General features: G+C 44.0%; 1 protein-coding gene across 6 annotated transcripts in view; it reads left to right on the top strand.

Annotated features, from left to right (window-relative positions):
* The window catches only part of ESR2 (estrogen receptor 2), a 196711-nt gene that overhangs the window by 37617 nt on the left and 133662 nt on the right, over nt 1–25432 (top strand). For 3 of the 6 annotated variants that reach the window (XM_056546604.1, XM_056546605.1, XM_056546596.1), the window contains exon 1: nt 23483–23633. The exons of 2 other annotated variants lie outside the window; for them this stretch is intronic. The gene's annotated coding sequence lies outside the window, so the exon portion shown is untranslated. Of the gene's footprint in view, nt 1–13353; nt 13485–23482; nt 23634–25432 lie in introns of those variants that run through there. One more of the 6 variants, XM_056546597.1, reaches the window with a different exon arrangement.

Raw genomic sequence — 25432 nt, 5'->3', positions numbered from 1 at the left:
TGTAAAAAAAAGCTTGTGTAAAAAATGTAGGGAAACCTAAGTAAATACCGTGGAAAATAAATTGTAGAGAATTAAAACCCACAAAGAAACCTACATTCCACTCTTAGTAAATAAGGGCCATTGAGTATCACATGTCTAACATCACAGAACTGTACATTAATGCTGGTAGGGTTTGGTTCGTCAAGGCACTTGTGTGAAGCAAATGTCCACATGTCGCAGAAAAGGGCATTGTGGACATAGTACAGTCAGCACTATCTGATAAGATGCTCTTCGGTAAAAGGAAAGAGTGAATATAGTGAAATGGTCATGGGAGAGATAGGAACAGGGATAGTAAGAAGGGAAGGGGGGGAGGTGATGGGAGAGGGAGAGAGAAGGGAGATAAAGAAGAGAGAAAACATAGTTATGAGAACCACTGACCTGTGCTCCCTTGGTCGCCGTGGCCATCGTTCCCGATGTCGCTTTCCGCCAATCCTCGTCTGCCTAGATATCGAGTGTGACTGAGGCACAGTAGCGGGGGTGGGGGTATGCGAGGGTCTCACGTCATTGGTGGGAGTTAATGCGCTCTATAAAGAGGGGTCTCAAGTAAAGCTAACCAAGGTCTCCATATTGTCCCGAACCTCTCAGCAGGACCTGTAGAGTCTGCCATCAGTTCTTCCATACGACAGAGAAAGAGTATCTCCGTGTACCAGTCAGTTATCATCAGGGTGGGTGTAGATTTCCAGCATCTGGGAATCACTGTGCAAGCTGCCATCAGTAGAAAATGGGTTAGGACTCTAGGAGGGGTCTTACGGGTAATCGGGAGGATAGTCAGGAGTAGCACTTTGGGATCATTTGGGTACCCTACACCGTGATAGTCTCAATGCGGGATATTACTACAGTCCAAAAGGGGGAAAGCAATGAGCAAGACCACCATATATGAGACATCGTGCCTCTCTCCTCTCCAACGCCAGCATAGATCAGATACAGAAGGAAACATTTTGTGGAGGATCTCGGGCACCCTATACCATTGTGATAGGAGTTTAAAGGTGGTTTCCTAAGCTTTACAGGAAATAGAAAGCTTGTGGCACAAAGTGAAAGCCGCAGACCAGTCGGATGGTGCAAAAGAAGTCTGCAGTTCTGCCTCCCAGGTTGCAATGCAATGTCAGTGGACTCTGAGTTGCCTCTTCCAGGAATAGACCATAAATTAAGGGCACTGCCTTGGGAGTCGGGGAGGAGGAAATGCAGAGCTTCTCGAAGTGGAGCAGAGTTCTATCCAATCTCAATTTTGTGTGTTCTGACTTGACAAAGTGTGTGAGTTGAAGGTAGTGCATATGTCTCATTGGAGTGCGAAGGTATTCGGGGACTAAGGCATCATAAGGACGGAGAAGTGTACCATCTAGAAAACCCTGTATCGGTAGAGCTGGGGGTTTGGAGATCCCAAGGAAGGACGATCTAGAAAGTCCCGGAAGGAAGCGGGGGTTGCTCAAGATTGGCATCAGTAGACCGTCAGGGGAGAAGAGCTGTGTTTTGGAAAGAGAGCGTTGAATGGTGATGACAAATTCCTTAGATACCCACGGTAGCAAGCGCACCCTCCACGATGAAACAGCCCCCGGCGGTAACCAAGGCACAGATGTGATTTGTAGGTCAGTCCCAGTGATCTCTACTTCTACCCCGCATTTCGAAGAGCGACCACAAATGAAGTCCAAAAACTGTGTTAAGGAAGCTGCGATATAGAAAGCCCTACAGTCAGGGATGGCAAGTCCACCCACCTGCTTCAGTCTAGTGGGTATTTGCTTGGAGATCCTAGAAAAGTAGAAGATCATCCGCAAAAGCCGAACAGAGGTGCTCACTCTCCTCCACTTGGAGGCCCGAAATAGCTGGGTCTCTCCACAGAGCATTCAGGAGATGTTCCATCCACAAGACATAAAGGAGGGGGGAAAGCGGACACCCCTTCCTTGCGGATGGGAAAGGGAGAGGAGAGGGATCCATTAACTCGAACGTGTGCTTGCAAGTCATGGTGTAAAGCCCCAGCATGGAATGGCCTAAACCTATCTGGGCTAGAGAGTCCCATTAACCCCCAACTCACTCGATCAAACGCCTTCTCGGCGTCCAGAGAGAGGAACAACAACGGTTGTCCCTGGGCTATGGCCCGGTGTACAATGGAGAAAGCGCCCACTGTGTTGTCGCGTGCCTCTCGTGAGCGAATGAAGCCTGATTGTTCGGGGTGAATTAGAGGTCCAAGGACTGCCGCCAAACAGTCCACGAGCAATTTCGCGAACAGTTTCCTGTTATAGGCATATGGGGCGGGAGCTGGTACATTGGTTAGGGTCTCGACCCTCCTTGGGTATGACTGTGATGTGTGCGGTTAGAAAAGAGGGAGGGAAACCCGAATCAGGAGTGATACTATTAAAGGTACGGCATAGGAGGGGGATCAGTTCTGGTTTGAGCGCTTTAAAGAATTTTCCGGTGTACCCGTCCAGGCCTGGGCTCTTGTCCGATGATAGTCTAGCTATCGCTCCCTCTATCTCCTCCTCAGTGAATGGGGCTTCCAGCATTTCAATTGCGCTCTCAGATAGTGTGGGAAAGGCCGTGTTCTGTATGTAGTTCGCTAGCGAGATCGGTGACCCCGTGTGTGGAGAGTCGGCAGGGGGGAGGATTGGTATAATATCATTCAAAGGCCTTTAATATGTCGCTGGTAAGGAAGCTCTGTCTATCTTCGGAGGTGTTAATAGATGGAATGTATAAGGCCACTGGTTTGTCTCTGATTGCCCTTGCTAGATCCTTCCCAGGTTTGTTCCCCCATTCATAGAAAGATCGGGAGCATCTCTGTTTAACCTCTTAAGGACCAAGCGTTTTTCTGTTTTGGCACTTTCGTTTTTTCCTCCTTACATTTTAAAAATCATAACCCTTTCAAGTGTGCACCTAAAAATCCATATGAGGGCTTATTGTTTGCGCCACCAATTCTACTTTGTAATGACATCAGTCATTTTACCCAAAAACCTACGGCGAAACGGAAAAAAAAACATCGTGCAACAAAATTGAAGTAAAAACACAATTTTGTACATTTTGGGGGCTTCCGTTTCTACGCCATACATTTTTCCGGTAAAATGTCACTTTATCTTTATTCTGTAGGTCCATACGATTAAAATGATACCCTACTTATATAGGTTTGATTTTGTTGTACTTTTGGGAAAAATTATAACTACATGCACGAAAATTAATACTATTAAAATTGTCCTATTCTGACCCCTATATCTTTTTTATTTTTCTGTGTATGGGGTGGTATGAGGGCTAATGATCTGAAGTTTTAATCGGTACCATTTTTGTTTTGATCGGCCTTTTTTATGGTATGAAAAGTGACCAAAAATACGCTATTTTTGACTTTGGAATTTGTGTGTGCGTATGTCATTGACTGTGTGGTTTAATTTACAATATATTTTTAGAGTTCGGACATTTGCGCACGTGGCAATACCATATATGTTTATTTTTATTCTGGTTATATATTTTTTATATGGAATTTGGGAAAAGGGGGTGATTTTAAACTTTTAATAAGGAAAGGGTTAATGTGTGTGTTTTTAAACTTTTTTTAAACTTTTCTTTTTTTTTTTTTTTTTTTTTTACAATTTTAGTACCCTTAGGGGACTTTTAGGAGGAATCATTTGATTCCTCATACAGATCAATGGGATTACATACAATCCCATTGATCTGTGTGCTCTGCACTCGATTGATAAAGCCTGGACCTTCCAGGCATTATCATTCTGGGCACCGGAGCCGCCGCAGCAAGAGAGGCCCTCAGGCTTCCTCAGTAGTGGATCGCCGATCGCTCTGGGGGGGGGGGGTGCGGCGATCCACCCCACTGGACCACCAGGGACTGGATACAGGCACCTTTAGACGCCGCTGTCAACTTTGACAGCGGGTTAATCTAAAGGGTTAATAGCTGGCGGGTTAATCTAAAGGGTTAATAGCTGGCCGCAGCGATCGCCGCATGTCGGCTATTAACGCCAGCCACCAGCTGCAGGAATCAGCTGGGGGTCAGCCGGTATGACGTGGGCTCGAGTGAGGAGGCCGCGTCATACACCGTTAACGGCCATTGGACGAGTATAGACGTCCGTGGTCGTTAACGGGTTAAAACTCTTGTATGTGTTGTTCAGGAGGGTGGTGATTTTATGGCGGATCCTAGCCAGTTCTCTCAAGATAGACTCCTGTTGGGTCTGTTTATGCCACGCCTCCAGGTCATTTAACGTCTCGAGCAGACGCTTCAGTTTGGCCATTTTTGCCTGTTTCAGGCAAGAGCCATGTTTAATCAACACCCCCTCAGCACACACTTGAGAGCTTCCCATTGTGTTGGTTGGGGGGTCGTGTCGTCAGTATGATTAGTGCAGAAGTTAGTGATCGTAGATTTTAAGTCTGATAAACATAGGGGGTCAAGTAACAAAGACTCGTTAAGGCGCCACGTGAATTGTGGAGAATTTAAAGAGGGGACCCTAAATGAGCAGAAGACTGGTGCATGGTCTGAGAGGTATAGATTCCCTATGTACGTGCAGGAGAGCTGGGGAAGGTAATAGTGAGGGAGAAAAATGTAGTCTAGTCTGCTATAAGTCCCATGAGGACTGGAAAAAGTAGGTGTAGTCCCTGTCCGTTGGGTGTTTGAGAAGCCACACGTCACATAACTGCAGAGAGTGGAGGAGGCGTCGGAGTTTGCTAAGCTGGCAGTAGGAAACAGCCAAGCGCTGTGTGGACGTGTCCAACAGAGGTTGTAACTGTGTATTGAAGTCTCCACTGATTATTAACATGCCTTGAGCAAAGGAGGATAAGTCCTCTAGAACACGGGTAAGGAAGGAGATCTGGTAGGAGTTGGGGGCGTATATAGTCGCCACTGTCACCACCTGGTCCAGGACCTGGCCTCATATATACAGGTACCGAGCTTCAGGGTCAGAGCTGACATCTTGGACACTGAAGGGTAATGAGTGGTGAAAACATTAGGTACACTAGATAGCCAGTCTGCTAAATAGGTGCGTAGTACACACACCTGCCCTAATGCGGGGGTAACAGAGAGTGAAGTCAGTCACTATTTAAACTTTGACGCTATTAAGGTAGGAGTGTAATGATCAAAGCGGACAGTGAGGACCATACACGGCCATGGCTAGGTTAAACTCCGGTCCCTGGCGGGGTCTGGAATGGACATAAAAAGTGAGGGGGGGGGGATAGGTGAGAATTACATCTATGGGAGATTATGGGAAGGAGATTGAGGGGAGGTGTGATGGGCTAATGAGGTTCTCAAGTCCCAACTTCTGTATGGTAGGGATTCAGCAAGTCCCATTAGTGTTCCACTAAAGGACCATCCGATCGATGTCGCGATCTCCTCTGACGCTGTGGCATCGGCCAGTCGGGATGAGGGCGTCTGGTGGCCACCCTCTGTGGTGGTGTGTACGGGTCTTGAAGAAAGGCGGCAAAGTCAGGTAGAGATAAGGGTGGAAGATTGTGGGTTGCCAAGAAGTGGGGTAGATCACCAGGTGCTCTGAGAGTAGCTGTGGAGTCCCCCGAGATTACATGCAGCGCAAAGGGGAAGCCCCATCTGTAGGATATGCGACGGTCTTGAAGAATGCGAATCAAGGGCCGAGTAGGGCTCTCTGGCGGAGGGTGCGTCTGCATAAGTCCGGATAAATTTGAATGGTAGCCAAGTCCAGGTCTCCTTTTAGGAGAACTTTTAGCATGAGTTGTTCTTTCAAAGTGCAGCGATGAATACGGCAAATATGGTCTCTAGTGTGTGTGGAATCCGAGCTAGGGGCCCTCAGGGCCCGATGTACTCGATCAATCTCGATGTGGGAGTCAGGTGGGCGGCCCAAGAGAATATTAAAGATCCCTGTGACTGTGGGGAGCAGTTCTTGAGAATGGGTAGCTTCAGGGAGCCCCCGAAGGCACACATTATTCCGGCGGCTCCTATTTTCAATGTCATCAAGGTGATCCGCCAGAGCTTGGTGCATGTGTGTGTGAGAAGTTATGGTTGCCTGCATATCTGAGGTCCAACACTGAGGTCTGAAAGTCCTCTAGGGCCCCCACTCGGGCCCGCAAAATGGTCACTTCTTGCCGGACAGGTTGAAGGTCCTGACGCCATGTGTGCCTCAGGTCCATAGTCACAGCTGACATATCTGCTTTCGTCGGGAGGAGGGCTAGGAGCGCCTGGAGCTCTGGATGGCCTTGTAGGAGAGCCACTGCCTTTGCCGGAGGAGGGAGAATGGAGATGAGTGGGTCCATAATAGGAGCCGGTGGGCCCTCAGGTCCAGCCGACAGGAAAGGAGAAGCATGTCACGGTCAATCATGTCATCTGTTTCTCCGGTAAGCACCAGATTTAAATTGCTGGGGCACTGTAGGATGGAGTATGTGAACAGCGGACTGGTGGCAAGTGCAGGTTCGTGCCCCTATCTGGGGTGTCAGGCCTTATAGTGGCTTCTTCCCCAGCAAGCTCCCCTTCTGAGGATGATATGTGGATGCCCGGGGGTGTTAGGAGGGCTTCTGAGCTCTGGGTAGGAGAGGGGGCCCTCATGGTGGCATAAGAAGGTGAAGGGGAGTCCAGTCCTCTGGGAGGCCCGGGGTTGTGGGGCAGGTCCCTCCCGTTCACTAACCTCCATGCCAGGCTGTGTCTGTTGACAGGTAGAAGCCTGCTCCATTCATCACTCCTGATGGTCTGAGGGGAGAGCGGAGGCTGGTGCAGCTCTATATATAGGCCAGAGCCTGCAGTGGAGTCCCAGCACTCCTGGGCGGAGGCGGCTGAGCTCCCGAGCAGGCGCACAGAGGCTGCGGGCGCTGCAGAGGCAGTCACATCGGCAGCAGCTGGGGCAGGTCTCTGAGCTGGTCTCTCCCTCGTCGGAAGATCCAGCAGGGCCGGTAACTGGTGGGTCTTCGGTCCGGCGCCCGCGCCGGTCAGAAGCAGCTGCGCAGCCAGAGTGGAGGGGGTGGGATTCTTCTCCATCTGAGGCGTCTGCGCCATCGTGGACTGTCCCGTCATCTCAGCCAGCTCCTCTATAAGCTCCTGTAGCGGATCAACAATGTTTAATATCGGCGTAGTTGCATCTTACTCCTTCATGTGGCAAACCACGCCCGATCTTTCTTACTTTTATATGTAAGGATTTGCTTTATCTATATTAGTTATCTACTTATTTTTATTTAATCCTCACTTTTTCCTATTTTTAGATTACATTTTGGTGGCTTCAGAACCAATTATCAGGTTTCCATAGAGTTCTGGTCTCAACATACAATAGTTTTAACATACAATGGTCGTCCTGGAACCAACTAAAGGGGTTATCTAGCGGAAGGGGGACATTTTTCATAACTTTGCCCACTTAACAGTGTATAAAAAAACAAAAATTTTACTTACCTCCAGCGGTGCCTCCGTTGTCCCGCTCTGGTCCCTGGCTGTGCTCCTCTCCCTCTCAGAAAGCGTTACACTTGAAGTGACGTCAGAGCTCATAGTGTCACATTGTCCCTCATCTAATCACTGGCAGCGGCATGTCCCGCCGTGGCAAAAATACATTTAAGCCTGCATATATGAATTTGATCTAATCAGGATTTTGCCCACAACCTGATTTTGAAGAAGGGAAGGGGTTAAATACTGACTGTCTAAGGCTGGGTTCACATATTATTTTGGTCATAATTTGGTCCTCATTTTGATCAGTATTTTTAACCAAAACCAGGTGTGGTTACTTTCTAAAACGAGAACTGCTGCTCTGTGCAGCGGAATTTCCGTGCGGACATTCAAGCCGAGTGTAAATATAGCCTTACAGCTGCAAGCTCCATTCCATTTTCCATGGAATTTCATTTTCCCTTTTCCGTGTTCACACAAAGAATGAACACCTTCATTCTTTGTGCGAAGACTGCACAGAATGCATAGCCGTCTATGAGATGGCGCATTCCTGTGCAGCCCGCACTCTCTGGTATGTCTGGATGGAGATTCTCCGTGCAGACATTTCAGCATGTGAACATAGCTGTATACGGACACATACCTGCCCCTGTATCATGCTAGTGGGAAACCAGCGATAGGGAGATGAACTAACAGTTTCCCCATATGATCATTTACTAAGCTGTCTTATACACTGCTCAAAAAAAAATTAAGGGAACACTAAGATAACACATCCTAGATCTGAATGAATGAACTAATAGTATGAAATACTTTCGTCTTTACATAGTTGAATGTGCTGACAACAAAATCACACAAAAATGATCAATGAGATCAAATTGATCAACCCATGGAGGTCTGGATATGGAGTCACACTCAAAATCAAAGTGGAAAACCACACTACAGGCTGATCCAACTTTGATGTAATGTCCTTAAAACAAGTCAAAATGAGGCTCAGTAGTGTGTTTGGCCTCCACGTGCCCGTATGACCTCCCTACAACGCCTGGGCATGCTCCTGATGAGGTGGCGAATGGTCTCCTGAGGGATGTCCTCCTAGACCCAGACTAAAGCATCCACCAACTTCTGGACAGTCTGTGGTGCAAAGCGGCATTGGTGGATGAAGCGAGACATGATGTCCCAGATGTGCTCAATCGGATTCTGGGAAATAGGCTGCCCAGTCCATAGCATCAATGCCTTCCTCCTGCAGGAACTGCTGACACACTCCAGCCACATGAGGTCTAGCATTGTCTTGCATTAGGAGAAACCCAGGGCCAACCGCACAAGCATATGGTCTTACAAGAGGTCTGAGGATCTCATCTCGGTACCTAATGGCAGTCAGGCTACCTCTGGCAAGCACATGGAGGGATGTGTGGCCCCCCAAAGAAATGCCACCCCACACCGTTACTGACACACCACCAAACAGGTCATGCTGGAGGATGTTTCAGGCAGCAGAACGTTCTCCTCGGCATCTCCCGACTCTGTCACATGTGCTCAGTGTGAACCTACTTTCATCTGTGAAGACCACAGATCACCAGTGGCAAATTTGCCAACCTTGGTGTTCTCTGGCAAATGCCAAACATCCTACATGGTGTTGGGCTGTAAGCGCAACCTCCATCTGTGGACGTCATGCCTTCATACCACCCTCATTGAGTCTGTTTCTTACCATTTGAGTGGACACATGCACATTTGTGGCCTGCTGGAGATCATTTTGCAGGGCTCTGGCAGTGCTCCTCCTTGCACAAAGGCAGAGGTAGCTGTCCTGCTGCTGGATTGTTACCGTCCTAAGGCCTTCTCCATGTCTCCTGATGTACTGGCCTGTCTCCTGGTAGCGCCTCCATGCTCTCGCCACTACGCTGACAGACACAGCAAACCTTCTTGCCACAGCTTGCATTGATTGTGCCATTCTGGATGAGCTGCACTACCTGAGCCACAAGTGACCAAAACATCAGCCAGGAAGCATAGGAACTGAGGAGTGGTCTGTGGTCACCACCTGCAGAACCACTCCTTTATTGGGGGTGTTGTGCTAATTGCCTATAATTTCCCCCTGTTGTCTGTTCCATTTGTACAACAGCATGTGAAATTGATTGTCAATCAGTGTTGCTTCCTGAGTGGACAGTGTGATTTCACAGAAGTGTGATTGACTTCGAGTTACATTGTGTTGTTTGAGTGTTCCCTTTATTTTTTTTGAGAAATATATATATATATATATATATATATATATATATATACGTATACATATATATATATATATATATATATATATATATATATGTATACGTATATATATATATATATATATATATATATATATATATATATATATGTTTAAAGGGGTATTCTGCCACTAGACATCTTATCCCCCATCCAAAGGATAGGGGATAAGATGTCAGATCGCCGGGGTCCCGCTGCTGGGGACCCCGGGGATCGCTGCTGCAGCACACCGCTATCATTTCTGCGCAGAGCGAGATCGCTCTGCACGTAATGACGGGCAATACAGGGGCCGGAGCATCGTTACGTCACGGCTCCGCCCATCGTGACGTCAGGGCCCGCCCCCGTCAATACAAGTCTATGGGAAGGGGGTGTGGCGGTCATCACGCCCCCTGCCATAGACTTGCATTAAGGGGACGGGCCGTGATGTCATGAGGGGCGGAGCCATGACGTCACGCTGCTCCGGCCCCTGTATCCCCCGTCATTACGCACAGAGCGAACTCGCTCTGTGCAGTAATGATAGCGGGGTGCCGCAGCGGCGATCCCCGAAGTCCCCAGCAGCGGGACCGCGGCGATCTAACATCTTATCCCCTATCCAAAGGATGCCAGGGGCAGAATACCCCTTTAATGGGATTTTGAACTTTCGTTGAAAATTTAAAAAAATGCTCATATTATTATAAGCCTGCTAATGTCGTAAAAAAAAGTAAAAGAATGTTTAACAAATGATGCCAGCATAAAGTAGACATGTTTTGGATGTGAATTAATAACTACATTTATTTGGCATGACTATTTCTCTTACAAGTAGAGAGTTTTAAACATAGAGAAATGAAATTTTTCACAATATTTTAGAGCTTTTCACAAAAATCGCTTCATGTATCAACAAACATTTACCACTAGTATAAAGTACAATATGTCTCGAAAAAACTGTCTCTGAATCCCTTTGCCAGGTAAAAGCAGTTCAAATATATTCCCACTTAAAGGGGTACTAGGCGCCGGGAGCTTGTGATGTCTAGTCCCACCCCCTCATGATGTCACACCCCTCCTCCTCAATGCCCTCCCATAGAATTGCATTGAGGGGGCGGGGGGTGACATCATGGGGACGGGGCTATGACATCACGAGCTCCTGGCGCCGGCTCCAGCGTTCTGAACAGTTTGTTCTAAACGCTGAGCAGCGGAGAACCCCTTTAAAGAGACATGTCAGATTTGAAAAAACGGACTGTATCATAAAGGCCAAAACCATGTCATGAAGAGGTTAAAGGGGAATTCAGAGTTGTCTTAACATAAAACTTACCTTCCTCTCTCACACTGCTATTCTCCTAAAAGACAGTCCCCTAACACTACGCTTCGTGTGTTTGAGCCAATGCTAAGGCATTATAAGAGACATGGTCGTATTATGGCTCTGTTTTTAACAGACACCCTAAGGGCCCATGCACACCCCTAAGGGCCCATGCACACTATGGACTCTCCCCTTGCAGCAGCCTCCCATTGCTCTTAAAGGACAACTGTAGTGGAACACTTTTATATATTCCCATGCGGGGGCCTCAAAAATAAACAAAATAAACTTATACATACCTTCCTACGAGCCCCCGTTGGTCCGGCAGTGCTGACCTCTTTCCACTTCCTGGGGACTGGGACACCGCAGAGCCGTTGGCGCATCACCGGCTGCAGCGATGTCCCGCCCAGGCCTGTGATAGGCTGAGCCCACTGTCATGTAAGAAGCCGGCCAGAGCTCCTTACATGACAGTGGGCTCAGCCCATCACAGGCCGGGGCGGGACATCGCTGTGGACGGCGATACGCCGACGGCTCTGCGGCATCCCCGTCTCCAGGAAGTGGAATGAGGTCAGCACTGCCGGACCAACGGGGGCTCGTAGAAAGGTATGTATAAGTTTATTTTGTTTATTTTTGAGGCACGGGAATATATAAAAGTGTTCCACTACAGTTGTCCTTTAAGGGGATTCTTATGCTCAGTTCATATGTTGGAAGTTCTGTGGCGAAACTTTCGAAGAGGAATAGCATTCTGATGAAAGAATGAGCATGTTCATTCTATTTGGCGGAATCAAACCTGGAAAAGCCCATTAGTCCATAGGACTTTGATTTGTGATGCTTATTTCCTCTGGCGTTGATTCTGCAAGGACAGCTTTGAGGCTAAGTTTCCACTTGTTTGTTTTTTTCTGGCAGTTTTTGGATATCTGCCACTGCAGTTTTTGAGCCAAAGTCAGAATAGGATCCATAAGGGAGGAGAATTGTAAGTCCTTCCTTTATATGCCCTATTCCTTTTGAATACACTTCTGGCTTTGGCTCAAAAACTGCTGTGGCAGTATTCCAAAAACTGCCAGAAAAAAACAAAAAAAAACAATCAGCCTTAGGGAATTTCCTCAATGTGCCTGGGCCCTTAGAGGGTCTATAATCAGCTGCTCTACCTCCGATTTCATGTGAAGGCATAGAGAGGGGTTTCTTCTGGTTCTGTATGAATTGTGACATACTCTATTGGACTTCAAGTGGAGAACAGAGTGAACACTGCAGAGCCAAAACAGCTCTATATTCCTGCCATATAATGCTGCAGAGGCTCTGTTCTAGTGTGCATGAGCCCTTATATCTTAGGCTGGGTTCACACATAGTTTTTTGGTCAAATTTTTTTGGCCAAAACCAGGGTTGTAACCGACAAAGAGAAGTACTATAATAGAAAGATTTGCATATTTTTCTACATTTTAGACCCACTCCTTGTTTTGGTTAAAAATAGACCATTTCAGAAGTGGCAGGAGCTAAACTGAGCCCTGAGAGCTGTAAAAAGAAGTAAAAGGTTCTGGAATAAGACAGTGAAACACATATGGGTCCGGCCTATTCTCGCACACATCATAGAAGATTTTCATTAAAGCGGTACTCCGGTGGAAATTTTTTTTTTTAATCAACTGGTGCCAGGAAGTTAAACAGATTTGTAAATGACTTCTATTAGAAAAAAAATCTTAATCCTTCCAGTACTTATTAGCTGCCGAATACTAGAGAGGAAATTCTTTTCTTTTTGCAACACAGTTCTCTCTACTGACATCTCTGTCCATTTTAGGAACTGTCCAGAGCAGCATATGTTTTCTATGGGGATTTTCTCCTACTCTGGACAGTTCTTAAAATGGACAGAGGTGTCAGCAGAGAGCTCTGTGTTCCAAAAAGAAACAATTTACTCTGTAGTATTCAGCAGCTAAAAAGTACTGTAAGGATTAAGATTTTTTAATAGAAGTAATTTACAAATCTGTTTAACTTTCTGGCACCAGTTGATTTAAAAAAAAAAAAAAAAAAGTACCCCTTTAATCGATGGGTTTTATTAATTCTAAAATAACTAATATTCTCAAAATAAAGCACGATATAAAGATTTAAAGATTGCTGTTATGTGCAAATATCTGATCCCCCATCATTAGGTCAGATATTACAGGAGTGTGTGGTAGGATTACTCAACAGATCAAAAAAAATACATATATATATTGTTTTTAGAGGGAATAGAGCTAAATAAGCGCACATATCACTTTCAGGCTTGTAGGCTGACTATTCAGCCAATGTAAAATAATAAATCACATACCAGACAACACATTTATGTCTTTTTTCCAAGGAATATTCCATAGCTCTGCGTCTCCAAGAACGTATCCCGAAATGTGCCAACTATTTTGGCGTCAGTTACTCTAAATGAGCACTAGATGGTGCTCTGGTCACTTGCTGTAAATAGCAATAGCCATACTGGTGACCACCCACAGAAGATGCAGACCTCAGCTCTGGTGGTATACAGGTGATTGTAAAAATTCAGCCCATAGTGATGGAAAGGGAAATGACAAATATTTAAACATTGCCTAGCATGTCGTACTCCCTGGACGGCTCACTCAAGTTGAACAGCTACGTCTAGGTTTTGCCAGGAATAAGGTTGGTATTCTTTTTTTCATCCCCCTTGTATACTTGTTATTGTCACGTTACAGTGTTAAGATACCAAATACCACATCATTTTAGGTGGACTTCGATTTTTGTCGTCTTGCACGTTTTTTCTTCTTGGGGATATTGAAAGAAGACCAGTCATTGAGACTTGTAGCTGAATGAGTTTGTCATCTGACAATTTTTTTTATTCATCACGATAAGTCTGTGATTTGCAATAAAGCATTAGAGTGACCTGCAGGCGAATGGGGAACTAAAGGGAACACGTTTACAAACTTGGCTCTGCTATATCGGTGGGAGTAAGAACTCTGCTGTTATAGCTAAAGCCCTTCTCTATGTTTGTTTTGCATGGTAAAGTTGCTAGCTGGTGGGGATGCTTTACAGCAGCGCTCTTCGGCTGTCGCTGGATGCTGTCAGGGCATGCTGGGAGTTGTAGTTTTGCAGCAGCTGAAGAGCAACAGGTTGGGGAACACTGCTGTATAAGCTATTAGCCAACCACTTGGGGGTATCAAAGTTGCAAAATGTCTTTCTTCCTATGTCTAGACCAGAGTTTCCCAACCAGGGTGCCTCCAGCTGTTGTAAAACTACAACTCACAGCATGCCCGGACAGCCAACGGCTGTCCGGGCATGCTGAGAGTTGTAGTTTTGCAACAGCTGGAGGCACCCTGGTTGGGAAACACTGGTCTAGACAAACCCGTATTCACTATATTTCTTTCCAGGTCTATCATCTAACCCAGTCACTGAATAACTGTCATTTATAAATGTCATTTTCAGGTTAAATTATATGCTGTGCAGTATTGGAGTAGTAGCTTTAAAGTCCCAAACCTGTAGATGTAAAGTTGAAAATCTAAGCCAGCATGCTGAGACTTGTAGTTCTACGCTTGATGGCGAGATGACATTTACTTATAGGAATTGCATATAGAAAAAAATAACGGTTGATTGACAGGAGGTTTGGAGAGAGCCTGCCATATGCTTTCCAGGGAAATTTTAACTTCCGCTGGTTGCCTGCATTTTTTTCCTCAAAATCCACTCCGACATACACATGGTGTTAATAATTCAATGAACTGACGGAGACTCAGCCCTTATCTCAATATGGACTGAAGATACACACTGATCAAAGTCGAATTGCATGTTTACTTGCAAATAGCTTTCCATGTAAATATATAAAAGTACTGGGTAACATGAGGCTTTTTGCCGTCGCACTACAACTCTTAGCATAACCATAACATACATGAATACTAGATTTATGGGGATAGAACGTTGATTCTGGGATTTATTCTGATCAGGAAGGAATTTTTCCATTGTTATAGGGCCATTGGCATCAGCCTCATAGGTTTTTTTTTTTTTTTAGCCTTCTTCTGGATCAACACAGTAGGGTTTTAGGTTGAACTTGATGGACTCTTTGTCTTTTTCCAACTTTGAACTATGAAACATATTACAAACAGCTGATTCGAAAGTAAATTTTCTACCTGTCAGAGCATTGTTTAGGTCTAATGCATTGTTACTACTGGTGTCCTTCCTAAAGATCTGTCATTCTCCAAGGAACCTTTCGTATATCTTAAAGGGCTATGGATCCCTGATTTCTTCAATGGGCCATACCTGATCTCGAGCTTGCACAGTTCATAATATAGTAAAAATCCAAAAGACAGATATAAGCTATGCACTCACCGTTCCTAAAATGTATTTTCATATGGACATTCCAATCCAGCAGGGAGACTTCATTGATGCGAGTGCTCAGAGGCAAACAGCCGTTTTTGCACAGTAGGTGCGTGCTTCTTCCTTGAGAGGCAGGAAGAAGCACACACCTACTGTGCGAAAACGGCTGTTTGCCTCTGAGCACCCTGCATCAATGAAGTCTCCCTGCTGAAACGGAATGTTTGTATGAAAATAACTTTTAGGAAAGGTGAGTGCATAGCTTATATCTGTGTTTTGAATTTTTGCATCTTCGTCTAGTTTTTCATTAGCATTGCACCCTGGTCAGTAGTATTTCACATTGTTATCCGGCTGCCTTCCTGTTCACATCTGAGTATCCCCTGATCGTTTATGCACATAGACGAGTCTGACAGTGCCCTCTGTGTCCTTTTTCTTTTTTGGATTCATAATATAGTAATGCGACATGCTCATATGCCCTATAAGGGTCTCATTGTAAATCCTCTATCTGAGACACATATATTAGGACACATTTCAGTATTTCTTAGTAAGTTTTTGGGGTGTTAAACCCACACTAGTAAACACCAGATGTTAAAATGGCAGTGCAGCAATGTTGTCATTTGAAGAAAGAAATCCCGGCACTCCCTGTTATCTTCTGCCAAACGTTGTGTGTTTATTTACAAGGTGCTAGATACAAAGGAAGTGTTTCGGCCAAAGCCTTACTCAGACTGACAGTGTGAGTAAGGCTTTGGCCAAAACGCGTCCGTTGTATCTAGCACCATGTAAATAAACACACAACGTTTGGCAGAAGATAACAGTGAGTGCCGGGATTGTTCTGCAACTGTCCTCGTGCACCACTAATAATACTCGAGTGCCGACCCTTCCCACATTTCCAGCAATGTTGTCATGACTCAGTACAGAATAGGGAACGCCAAATAATGGTAATAGATACGTGAAACAATATAATTCAAATGTTGGGTTGGTGCTGGAAAGCAAGGACCAAGAATCTGGGGATAAAACCCTAAGGAATTAGATCACTGGCAACCAGGACATAACTGTAATACTAGCTGAATTGCTGGAATATAGAAGTGGTCTTCAAACTCCAGACATCTAGATATTGCAAAACTACAACTTTCAGCATTTCCAAAGTCTGTCTGGGCATGTTGGGAGTTGCAGTTTTGCAACATCTGGTGGTCCACAGTTTGGAGACCAATGCACTGGTTATCTCCGTTGCAGCAAATATGTGTAATGCATTTCCATAGTATGTGTGTGTGTATATATATATATATATATATATATATATATATATATATATATACAGAATAGATTGTTTATAATTTTTAACTCTTTCTAGCATGCATTGAAAATGACATGTGAAAACCAAACCGCAGAAAGCGGTTCGGCCGAACAACAAACTCATTTTTCAACACTGATTGAATAGTGTTTAATAGGATGATTTACTTTTACACATTTGAAAATGTAGTAGGTAGCGGGTCTGTGCCCTGTGACACTGATCACTGTGAAGGAGGCGTAGCACAGCCCCCATACGCCTTCATCTTCAGATCTACTAGTCTGTTGGTGAATGCAGTCCCATTGCAAAAGATCTGCACCAATGCAAGGAACAAGCTTTATTGATCTTTTAGTTGTCGTACAATGTGTACAGGCACAATACCATCATACAAAGCATGGCAGTAGAATATACAGCACAGGTTCCCTATGCTATACATCACACCACATGCTACACTAACCATTGTGGTTGGTGTGAGTCAAGGGGCTTCAACCCCCACCGATGACTTCTTCTGATATTTCTCACCGACATTCTGTATAACATAAAAATGTAATTTCAGAAGAGACTGTTTCCCCTTGTGAAGATTCGGCTGGTATATGCTTTTTTTTTTTGTATTGGGACTAATAATCAGACTTATAATAATCTGTACCCCCAAGATTTAAAACTAATACTTTATCGTTATTTTAAAATTAATACTTTATCGTTATAAGATCTCATGTATACATCCTGGAGATGGAAACCCTATTTCAAGGAGGAGTGACAGAATTTTGTTTTCTAATATTGTATTTCTGTGCACTGAAGTAAAACATGACCAAAAACATCTATTACGGCCAGTGATATCTACCAGGGATCAATGTCATATGCTGAGATATCAGTTGGATCCCAATCCACTATTGAGTTCTCCATTAATTCAGTTACTAAAGTAAGACCTGAGGGACAACATTTTATAAAGTGGTTGAAGCTTCCTTGGAGCCTGCATTTCTTCTCTGCTTGGAAATGATATACATGTCATAAAATGACATGCGGAGTATGTTGTGCACTATAATACATGACTGGACACACTCTACAGACTTGATATGTTCTGATATGTGATCCACAAGCTATTCCCCGCAGAGCACAGTAAATGCATTGTGACAAGTACTATGGGAAGGCCAGGATTCTGCGTGCTGAGGCTAGACAGTGGTGCCAGCAGAAGATTGCACAAGAACTGGGAATAAGATCAATTATAAAGAGAATTCTGTCTTGAAGGAAAGTAACTGTGGTAAATTATGTTCATTTAAACTTGTAAGTGGTAAACATTAAGCTTCCTTTTTCTTCCCCCCTGCAGGTTAGGAGACTGTATGTATGTTTTTTTGAATGGCCCCCAACTGCTCAGTTGTTTGCCTGTGTTACAGTGGTAGTTATGTATATGGATGTTGTATTCCCCTGCATATCCCTTTTCCGTTATAGGATCTTTGTGGGTCTGGCAGGTCACAGTTCTTAGCGCTTTCACCAGTCTCCACCATATTGGATGACAGTGAGCAAATGTGTCATCAGCTGGTTCAAGGATTATGCTAAGGGTGGAGGGGACCTAGAAGGTGCCCAACACTGGTGGGAAGGTGCTTGTTCAGACACCAGTGCACCATGTCACAATGTTTAAAGATGGAGCTGTGTTCTTAGTAGCGATAGTGAGTGGTTAACTTGCGTGTGACCGAATCCTGTTTTCCAGTTACATTTTTTAAACATCTTTATTAATGCATTTAACACCAAAAATGCTGTGTTTCAACCAGCATATGTTTTTTTTTTTTTGTTTTAAATATGCAGGTCGAAATGTTGCATTTTTGGGTTGGCTCTTTTTATTTTTTTTGTGTTTTTTTTTATTACACGGATGCTGACAGTACTTTGATTAATATGGTTTTAAAGGGGTACTCCGGTGGAAAACCTTTTTTTTTTTTTAAATCAACTGATGCCAGAAAGTTAAACAGATTTGTAATTTACTTCTATTAAAAAATCTTAATCCTTCCTGTACTTATTAGTGGGTGTATACTACAGAGGAAATTCTTTTCTTTTGGGATTTCTTTTCGGACACGACCACAGTGCTCTCTGCTGACACCTCTGTCCATGTCAGGAACTGTTCAGAGCAGGTGAAAATCATCATAGCAAACATATGCTGCTCTGGACAGTTCCTGAAATGGACAGGGGTGTCAGCAGAGAGCAATGTGGTCGTGACTATGGGCAACTGGGCAACTTTTGATAAATCTCCCACACTGTGCGTGAAAAGCGTCAGATGCTTTTATTGCTCTTGTACGTGTCCTCCATGTAATATCGATCCCTAATAAAGCAAAAACATTTACTACTCTACACCTTGGTGCTGGATAATCCATGTCTTCTTTTCCTTTTTTGAAGTTGGGGCGGTGTTTGGACTGTGGATGAGGTGAGCTGTTTTTTCCATTCAAGGCATTGGCTAATCTGGGTTGTTATTGCAGGACTAGTATCATGGGGTGCACTTCAAGGAATTGCAAGCATCATGGAACAGCATGAAGAGCTGACCAGTTGTCTGGGACAATATTAGGTTCGAGTTGTCAAGTCTTAGTTGCAGGGTCTTAGCTTGTGGGGTTTGCTGTGGTTTCCACTGAGGTGGATAATGTTAAAGGGTAGCTCCCACCATCCTATTTTTTTTTCTTTCCCTGCCTATTGCCAATCTATCCCTAACCCCCTCCCTGCTTTTAATTTTTCTTTTTACTATTTTAAAAATAACTTTTTGTCTGCCTCACTACCAGGCAGACTTCCCCAGCAGGCACCACGTCACTGATGCCTGCTGGGCGGGGGACTTCCGCCCTTAGTTGATCTACACAGGGTGCCTCCAGCTGTTTCACCACTACAACTCCCAGCTTGCCCTGACATCTATTGGCTGTCAGGACATGCTGGGAGTTGTAGTAGTGAAACAGCTGGAGGCACCCTGTGTAGATAAGCTATAAGTTAGTTCCATGCGGCGCTGCGGCACTAGCCCGTTCCCTCCGTCAACCCCCCTGCGCCATACCCTGTTCCCTCCATCCCAACCCCCCGCATACCCCATTCCCTCCATCACAAACCCCCCTCCCGCAAACCCCTTTCCCTCATTACACTTACAGTTACTGCAGAGTCCGACAGCGGGCGTGTAGGGACAGCGGCGCAATGACATGTGCGGGAGGAGTGGCCTCCCAGCCAGTGGCCGGGATGCCAATGCACTCGCTCCCTGCCTGTCTGATTCACAGGCAGGGAGCGAGAGCAACCTAAATGAAAAAGGACAGATTGCCAGGCCAAAATCAGTCCTTTTTCAGGTGTGACGTCACGCCAGGCTGCAGCCGGCCACTAGGAGGGTGACCCCTAGTGGCCGGTTTTTAAATGTAAATTAAAGCATTTTAATGAAAAAAAATTAAATAAAAGTATATTAGAGATATGTTGTAGTACATAAGTACTACAACATATCAAAAAATAAAGTTGGTGACAGTGCCCATTTAAGCATATTGTCAGCTCAATAGAAGATCAATCCTGGGGATTTCAGGCTATCGATGTTAAAGTTGGGTTGTTGGAAACTAAGCTCAAACCTGATAATAATGGTCGTTGACACTTAAAGCAGGTGAAATAAGTACTGAACATGTCAAAAAATTTCTTACTAAATATATTTCCATAGGTGCTATTAACATGAATTTTTTTTTTACCAGATCTTGGTACCAACCCAAGTAATCAATAAATTCTAAGAAACCTAAACAAATAAGATCAGAAATTAAGTTATGTGTAATAATTTAAAATGACAGAGGGAAAAAATTTACTGATAGTTATTCAATACTTTGTAAAAAAAAAAAAGCCTTTGGGCTGGGTTCACATAACGTTTTTTCCATACTGTTTTCAATCCGTTTTTGTAAAGAAAACAGTATGGCAAAAAAAACCCGGATGGAACAGTATGGAAAAAAGTAAACCGTATGCGTTTTTAAACAGTATACTGTTTTTAAAAGTGCATACAGTTCCATCAGTTTTTATAGAAAAAAACCATAAGTTTTTGAAAATTTTGTCCATTTTTAATGGGAGGGGTCTTGGGTGGGGACTTTAGGATTCAAATGCGCATGTGCAAAGTAAAAACGTATACATTTTTCCCGTATGGAACCATATACATGTGCGTTTCCCATTGACGTCCATGTTAAAAAAAACTTATGCGGTTGCAGTACGGTTTTTAAACCGGAGACAAAATCGTGATCAACCACGGTTTTGACTCCGGTTTAAAAACCGTACTGCAACCGTGCACATGTGCATTTGAATCTTAAAGCCCTCACCCAAGACCCCTCCCATTAAAAATGGACAACACTTTCAAAAACATATGTTTTTTTTTCTATAAAAACTGACGGAACTGTATGCACTTTTAAAAACAGTATACTGTTTAAAAACGCATATGGTTTACTTTTTTCATACTGTTCCATTCGTTTTTTTGCCATACAGTTTTCTTTAGAAAAACGGATTGAAAACAGTATGGCAAAAACGTGATGTGAACCCAGCCTTAGTAATGACAGCTTCAAGATGCCTCCTGTATGGAGAAACTAGTCATTGCTCTGGTGTGATTTTGGCCTATTTTTCCTCACAGTCTTAAAATCTTGAAGGTTCTGTGAGCCTCTTCTATAGTTTTTCTAGATTTTCATTTGGATTTAAGTCAGGTGATTGGTTGGGCCATTCTAGCAGCTTTATTTTCTTTCCATGAAAGCATTTGAGAGTTTCTCCTAGAATTTCACTGATCTTTCCAAGTGTTGTGCAGTAAACTTTGTGATTTTTATTCAGCAAGGGAGTTTAACGTCTTACGTTCAAGCAATGGTGTGCATTACTTAGGTTTGTTTTTTTTAAGACAACAGAACTTGCTTATTCCAGGGGTTTTTGAGGCTTTCCACAAGTGTCCTTGGCTATTGGACTACTCTTCTGATTATTCTTTTCACTTCTCTGTCAGAAATCTAGCGATGATCACCTGCCGGAGGCAAATTTATGGTGAAAGAAGTGTTTATCCACTTCTGTATCATGACCCCAACAGTGCTCACTGGAATATTTAGATAAACAACGCCATTGTTATGTTTTGCAACAATTAGGTTAAGAAGGCCTTGAGACAACTCTTTGCTTTTACACATCATGGGATGTGTCTTTTGTGGCACCTTGGCAATAAGACCTTTTTGTAGCCATTATTTGTAGCTGATGTTAATTTGCTCTGACAAGTTGTTGAATTGCTCTTTAATTACTGATAGATTTCCACTGTTGTCTTGGCTTTCCATGCCTTTTTACACCTCCCTTTCTTCATGTGTTCAATACTTTGTTCCCTGGGCCATTTGACATTATTATACATAACTTCTGAGCGTATTTGTTTTGGTTTCTTTGTATGCATGGATTACTTGGGCTGTTACCAACATCTGGTGAAAATTTCCTGTCAATGAAAAAAATGCTGTACAATACTTATTTAACCCACTGTATCTAAGTGTTCACAGATGACAGAGCATGGAAGTAGTGGGAGGTAAGTCCCTTTTTGTGATTCTTACTTTGTTGGGGTACTTGAGTGTTGGTTGTGCTTGGTTTAGTTGGTTTAGTTTTGGTAAAGTAGTAGTAACATTTAGGAGTTGTTTTGTAGCCATGAGCTTTTGTTTCAGATAGTTCAAGCTACACCAAAACAGCTAAAAGTAAAACAAAGACAACTAAAGTGAATGACTGCTGAATTTTTTCCTTTGTAAAGTAAAACGCCTTCACAGCATCTAGCCAAGTCAATATGTCTGCAAGGAGGTCAGCATATCGTTGTTGGGTTTTTCTGTCAAGAGACAATTTCATGACAGAATATCCAGTGGGTTTATTTCAAGATGAGTGGTAACATTCAGAACAGAAAGGACAGATTTTTTGGGTAAAAAAAAAAAAAAAGCCTCACCAGTCAGGACAAGATTCTTTGGACAGCTAAAAATCAAGGTGAACTTGTTCCAGAATGATGGGAAGAGAACAGTATGAATATGTAAGGGAAGGGCTTGTGATGTAAAGCATACATCATCTGTCAGACATGGTAAAGTGTTACGGCATGGATGTAGTAGCCACCAAGGGGAAATCATGAGGGTTAGACTGGGTGTAGTTGTCCTTGTTGGACATGTCATGTGGCAGGTGTTCCTCAGTGACCCACAACCTTTTGTCAGTAATGCTATTTCTGCATGCAAAGTGCAGGAATTAGACCTCTGAACGCTAGGTTTCTGTAAAAAAATAAATTAAATAAAACTAAATAAAAACTTGTTACCCTATAATTAGTGCTTCTATAGCATAGCTACTAAATTTAGAAATTTTAGGGGGGGGGGGGGGCTTCTTGACACTGGTATATGTACTGTCTACTACTGATGTATGTACAGATCTTAATGTTCACTGTCTCTTAAGTTCTCAGTCCAAAATTACTAAAACGGCTGGATAAGGATATTGACAATCAAGCTATAAAATGTAGATGCCGCATGACTCACGCTTTGGCGGTAGTCAGTGACAGGACACCCAGAAAGGCGCATCCAGCGAAGTCTTCCTAAAGTGTCAGGAAAGGCAGCCTTTACTCCGACCTGAGGCCCACAAAAGAGATCAGTGTAATTTAGAGGGGCTCCTTTTCAGCATTCTCCTCTGTCCACTGATATGTTGCCTCCTTTATTCCTTTTTACTAGTCTTTCCCTGTTATTCAGTGCTATGCTTCCTCAATTGGGGCCCACCTTCTGGACCTGTTTTACTACTCTATACCTCACATCATTTTTATAGTTCTTTCAGTGTCAGGAGCCCTCTGACTCGTATATCTTCCTACCTTGTCCTGCTTGGACTATCTCTTGGCTCACAGATCGCCAGTAGAATTTGCTACATTTTGTTAAATATTTAGTTAAATGGGTTGTTCGGGGGAATTTTTATTTTAGTATTGTCCCCAACCTGCCTAATAAAAGCTTTAATTTGCCTTCTTCTCCTCCCTCATAGCCTCCGGTGTCAGAGTGCACTGTCCACGGCCAGTGAAATAGCTTTTCCCTAAACTGCAGAGCATAGCGTCTACAGCCGGGGCAACTGACAGAGCCACACACCAATCAATGGCCAAGGCATGACACCGCTCCGGCTAGTGACTGGCTGAGTGATGGTGGTGATGGGACGTCACTTCTGAAGCTCCGGCTGTCTCCAGGGAAACAGACTGTTGGAGACCAGGTACCCTGATACCGGAGGCTATGAGAGAGGTGAGTTATTACGTTTTTATTATCCTATTAGGCAGCCTAGGGACAGCACTACAATAAAAAGTAACAAAAGTACCTGATGAAGCGCGACAACGCACAATACGGTCCGTTGCCCAACCACCCCCCACGCCACCACTCCTGTCCGCTCCAGTACACGTTTGGAATTCCACGTTTGGTACTGTACCCTGATTTCAAAAAGGATTTTAATAGGATCTTTTAGTCCTCCTTAGCAAAAACCCTACAGCATATTTAGCCTCTGCCCATATATTTTAAAATTATGTCTCTTTATCACCTCCCTTTCTTCATGTGTTCAATACTTTGTTCCCTGGGCCATTTGACATTATTATACATAACTTCTGAGCGTATTTGTTTTGGTTTCTTTGTATGCATGGATTACTTGGGCTGTTACCAACATCTGGTGAAAATTTAAAACTAAAATTATGTCTCTTTATCACCCCCCCCCCCCCCAATGCACTGTTAAAAATACATGTTTTAGCTCATTTCATTGGTCATCATGCCTCCCAAGTATAAATCGTCTAACCCTTAATATGGGTCTAACTGACTGCTGCCTTTATTTTTTCTCCTCTGTCTATGCTTGTCTTCTTGATATGTTTCATAATGTAAAATCCAAATTATGGGTTCGTCTAGCGCAGGATATATGCCCTAAAGCTCTGTCTACCCTGCTTTGGACATGGACCCCTACTGCCCATGAAGTGGGGGCTTACTCATCTATCATACAGGTCCATTGCTTCCTATTACAGACAAAACTTTTATACCATCTGGTGCTTCCTCCTAGAGAGGTTAAAGCTCATGTAGAAGTCACATATTTAAAGGGGTACTCCGGCACTAAGACATCTTATCCCCTATCCAAAGGATAGGGGATAAGATGCCTGATCGCGGGGTCCCGCCGATGGGGACCCCCGTGATCTTGCACGCTGTCACGCCCCCTCACATAGGCTTGCATTCAGGGGGCGGAGCGTGACATCACACGGGGGCGGGACTGTGACATCACAATGCTCAAGCCCCCGTGATCACCAGTAATCAGACCCAGAGCGAACGTGCATCAGGGACTGATTCTAACAGGGTGTTGCATGCAAGATCACAGGGGTCCCCAGCGGCGGGACCCCCGCGATCAGGCATTTTATCCCCTATCCTTTGGATGTTTTAGCGCCGGAGTACCCCTTTAAGGAGAGATTAGGAAGGAGCCTGATTTTTAAGATTACTTCAGATGTAACAGAAAGATGAACAAAGTTCTCAAATGTTGTAAATGCAAGGCTCTTTATTAAATCTTATTAATTGATTTTCTAATGTTTGAGGTGAAAGACAAGTATCTTCTTAAGTAATACTATGTGCTATTTATAATACTGCAGTTGTGGCAGAGGGATTTATGGGCTGCTCGGGGCACAGAACCTGAGTGCCACTGCTGCCTCTGCACCCCTACAGTTATGCCAATAGTGTAAACTCCACTATCAGTCTTTGAACTTAGATGAGGAGCAATAAAAACACGGCACTCCATGCTGGAAGTCATATTATCCCCATGGCACTACAGATCATATTTTATTGGAGATGAGGATGTATTTCCATAATACAAAACCTTTTCTGCCTTGCTGATCTGCTGCATAGTATAAAGACTGATAACATGCTGCTTTTATCATTTAGATGAAAATATGCAAAAGATGCTTGGCATATAAATATATCTGTCATGTGGGTTATTGCATCTGAAGATTAATTTGTTGAATATACCGTATTTTTCGCCGTATAGGATGCACCGGCGTATAAGACGCACCCAATTTTTAGGGGCA

The sequence above is a fragment of the Hyla sarda genome, chromosome 11, assembly GCF_029499605.1.
Source record: "Hyla sarda isolate aHylSar1 chromosome 11, aHylSar1.hap1, whole genome shotgun sequence".
NCBI lineage: Eukaryota > Metazoa > Chordata > Amphibia > Anura > Hylidae > Hyla > Hyla sarda.
The sequence above is the reverse complement of the archived record's forward strand: the minus strand, read 5'-3'. Positions and strand labels throughout refer to the sequence as shown.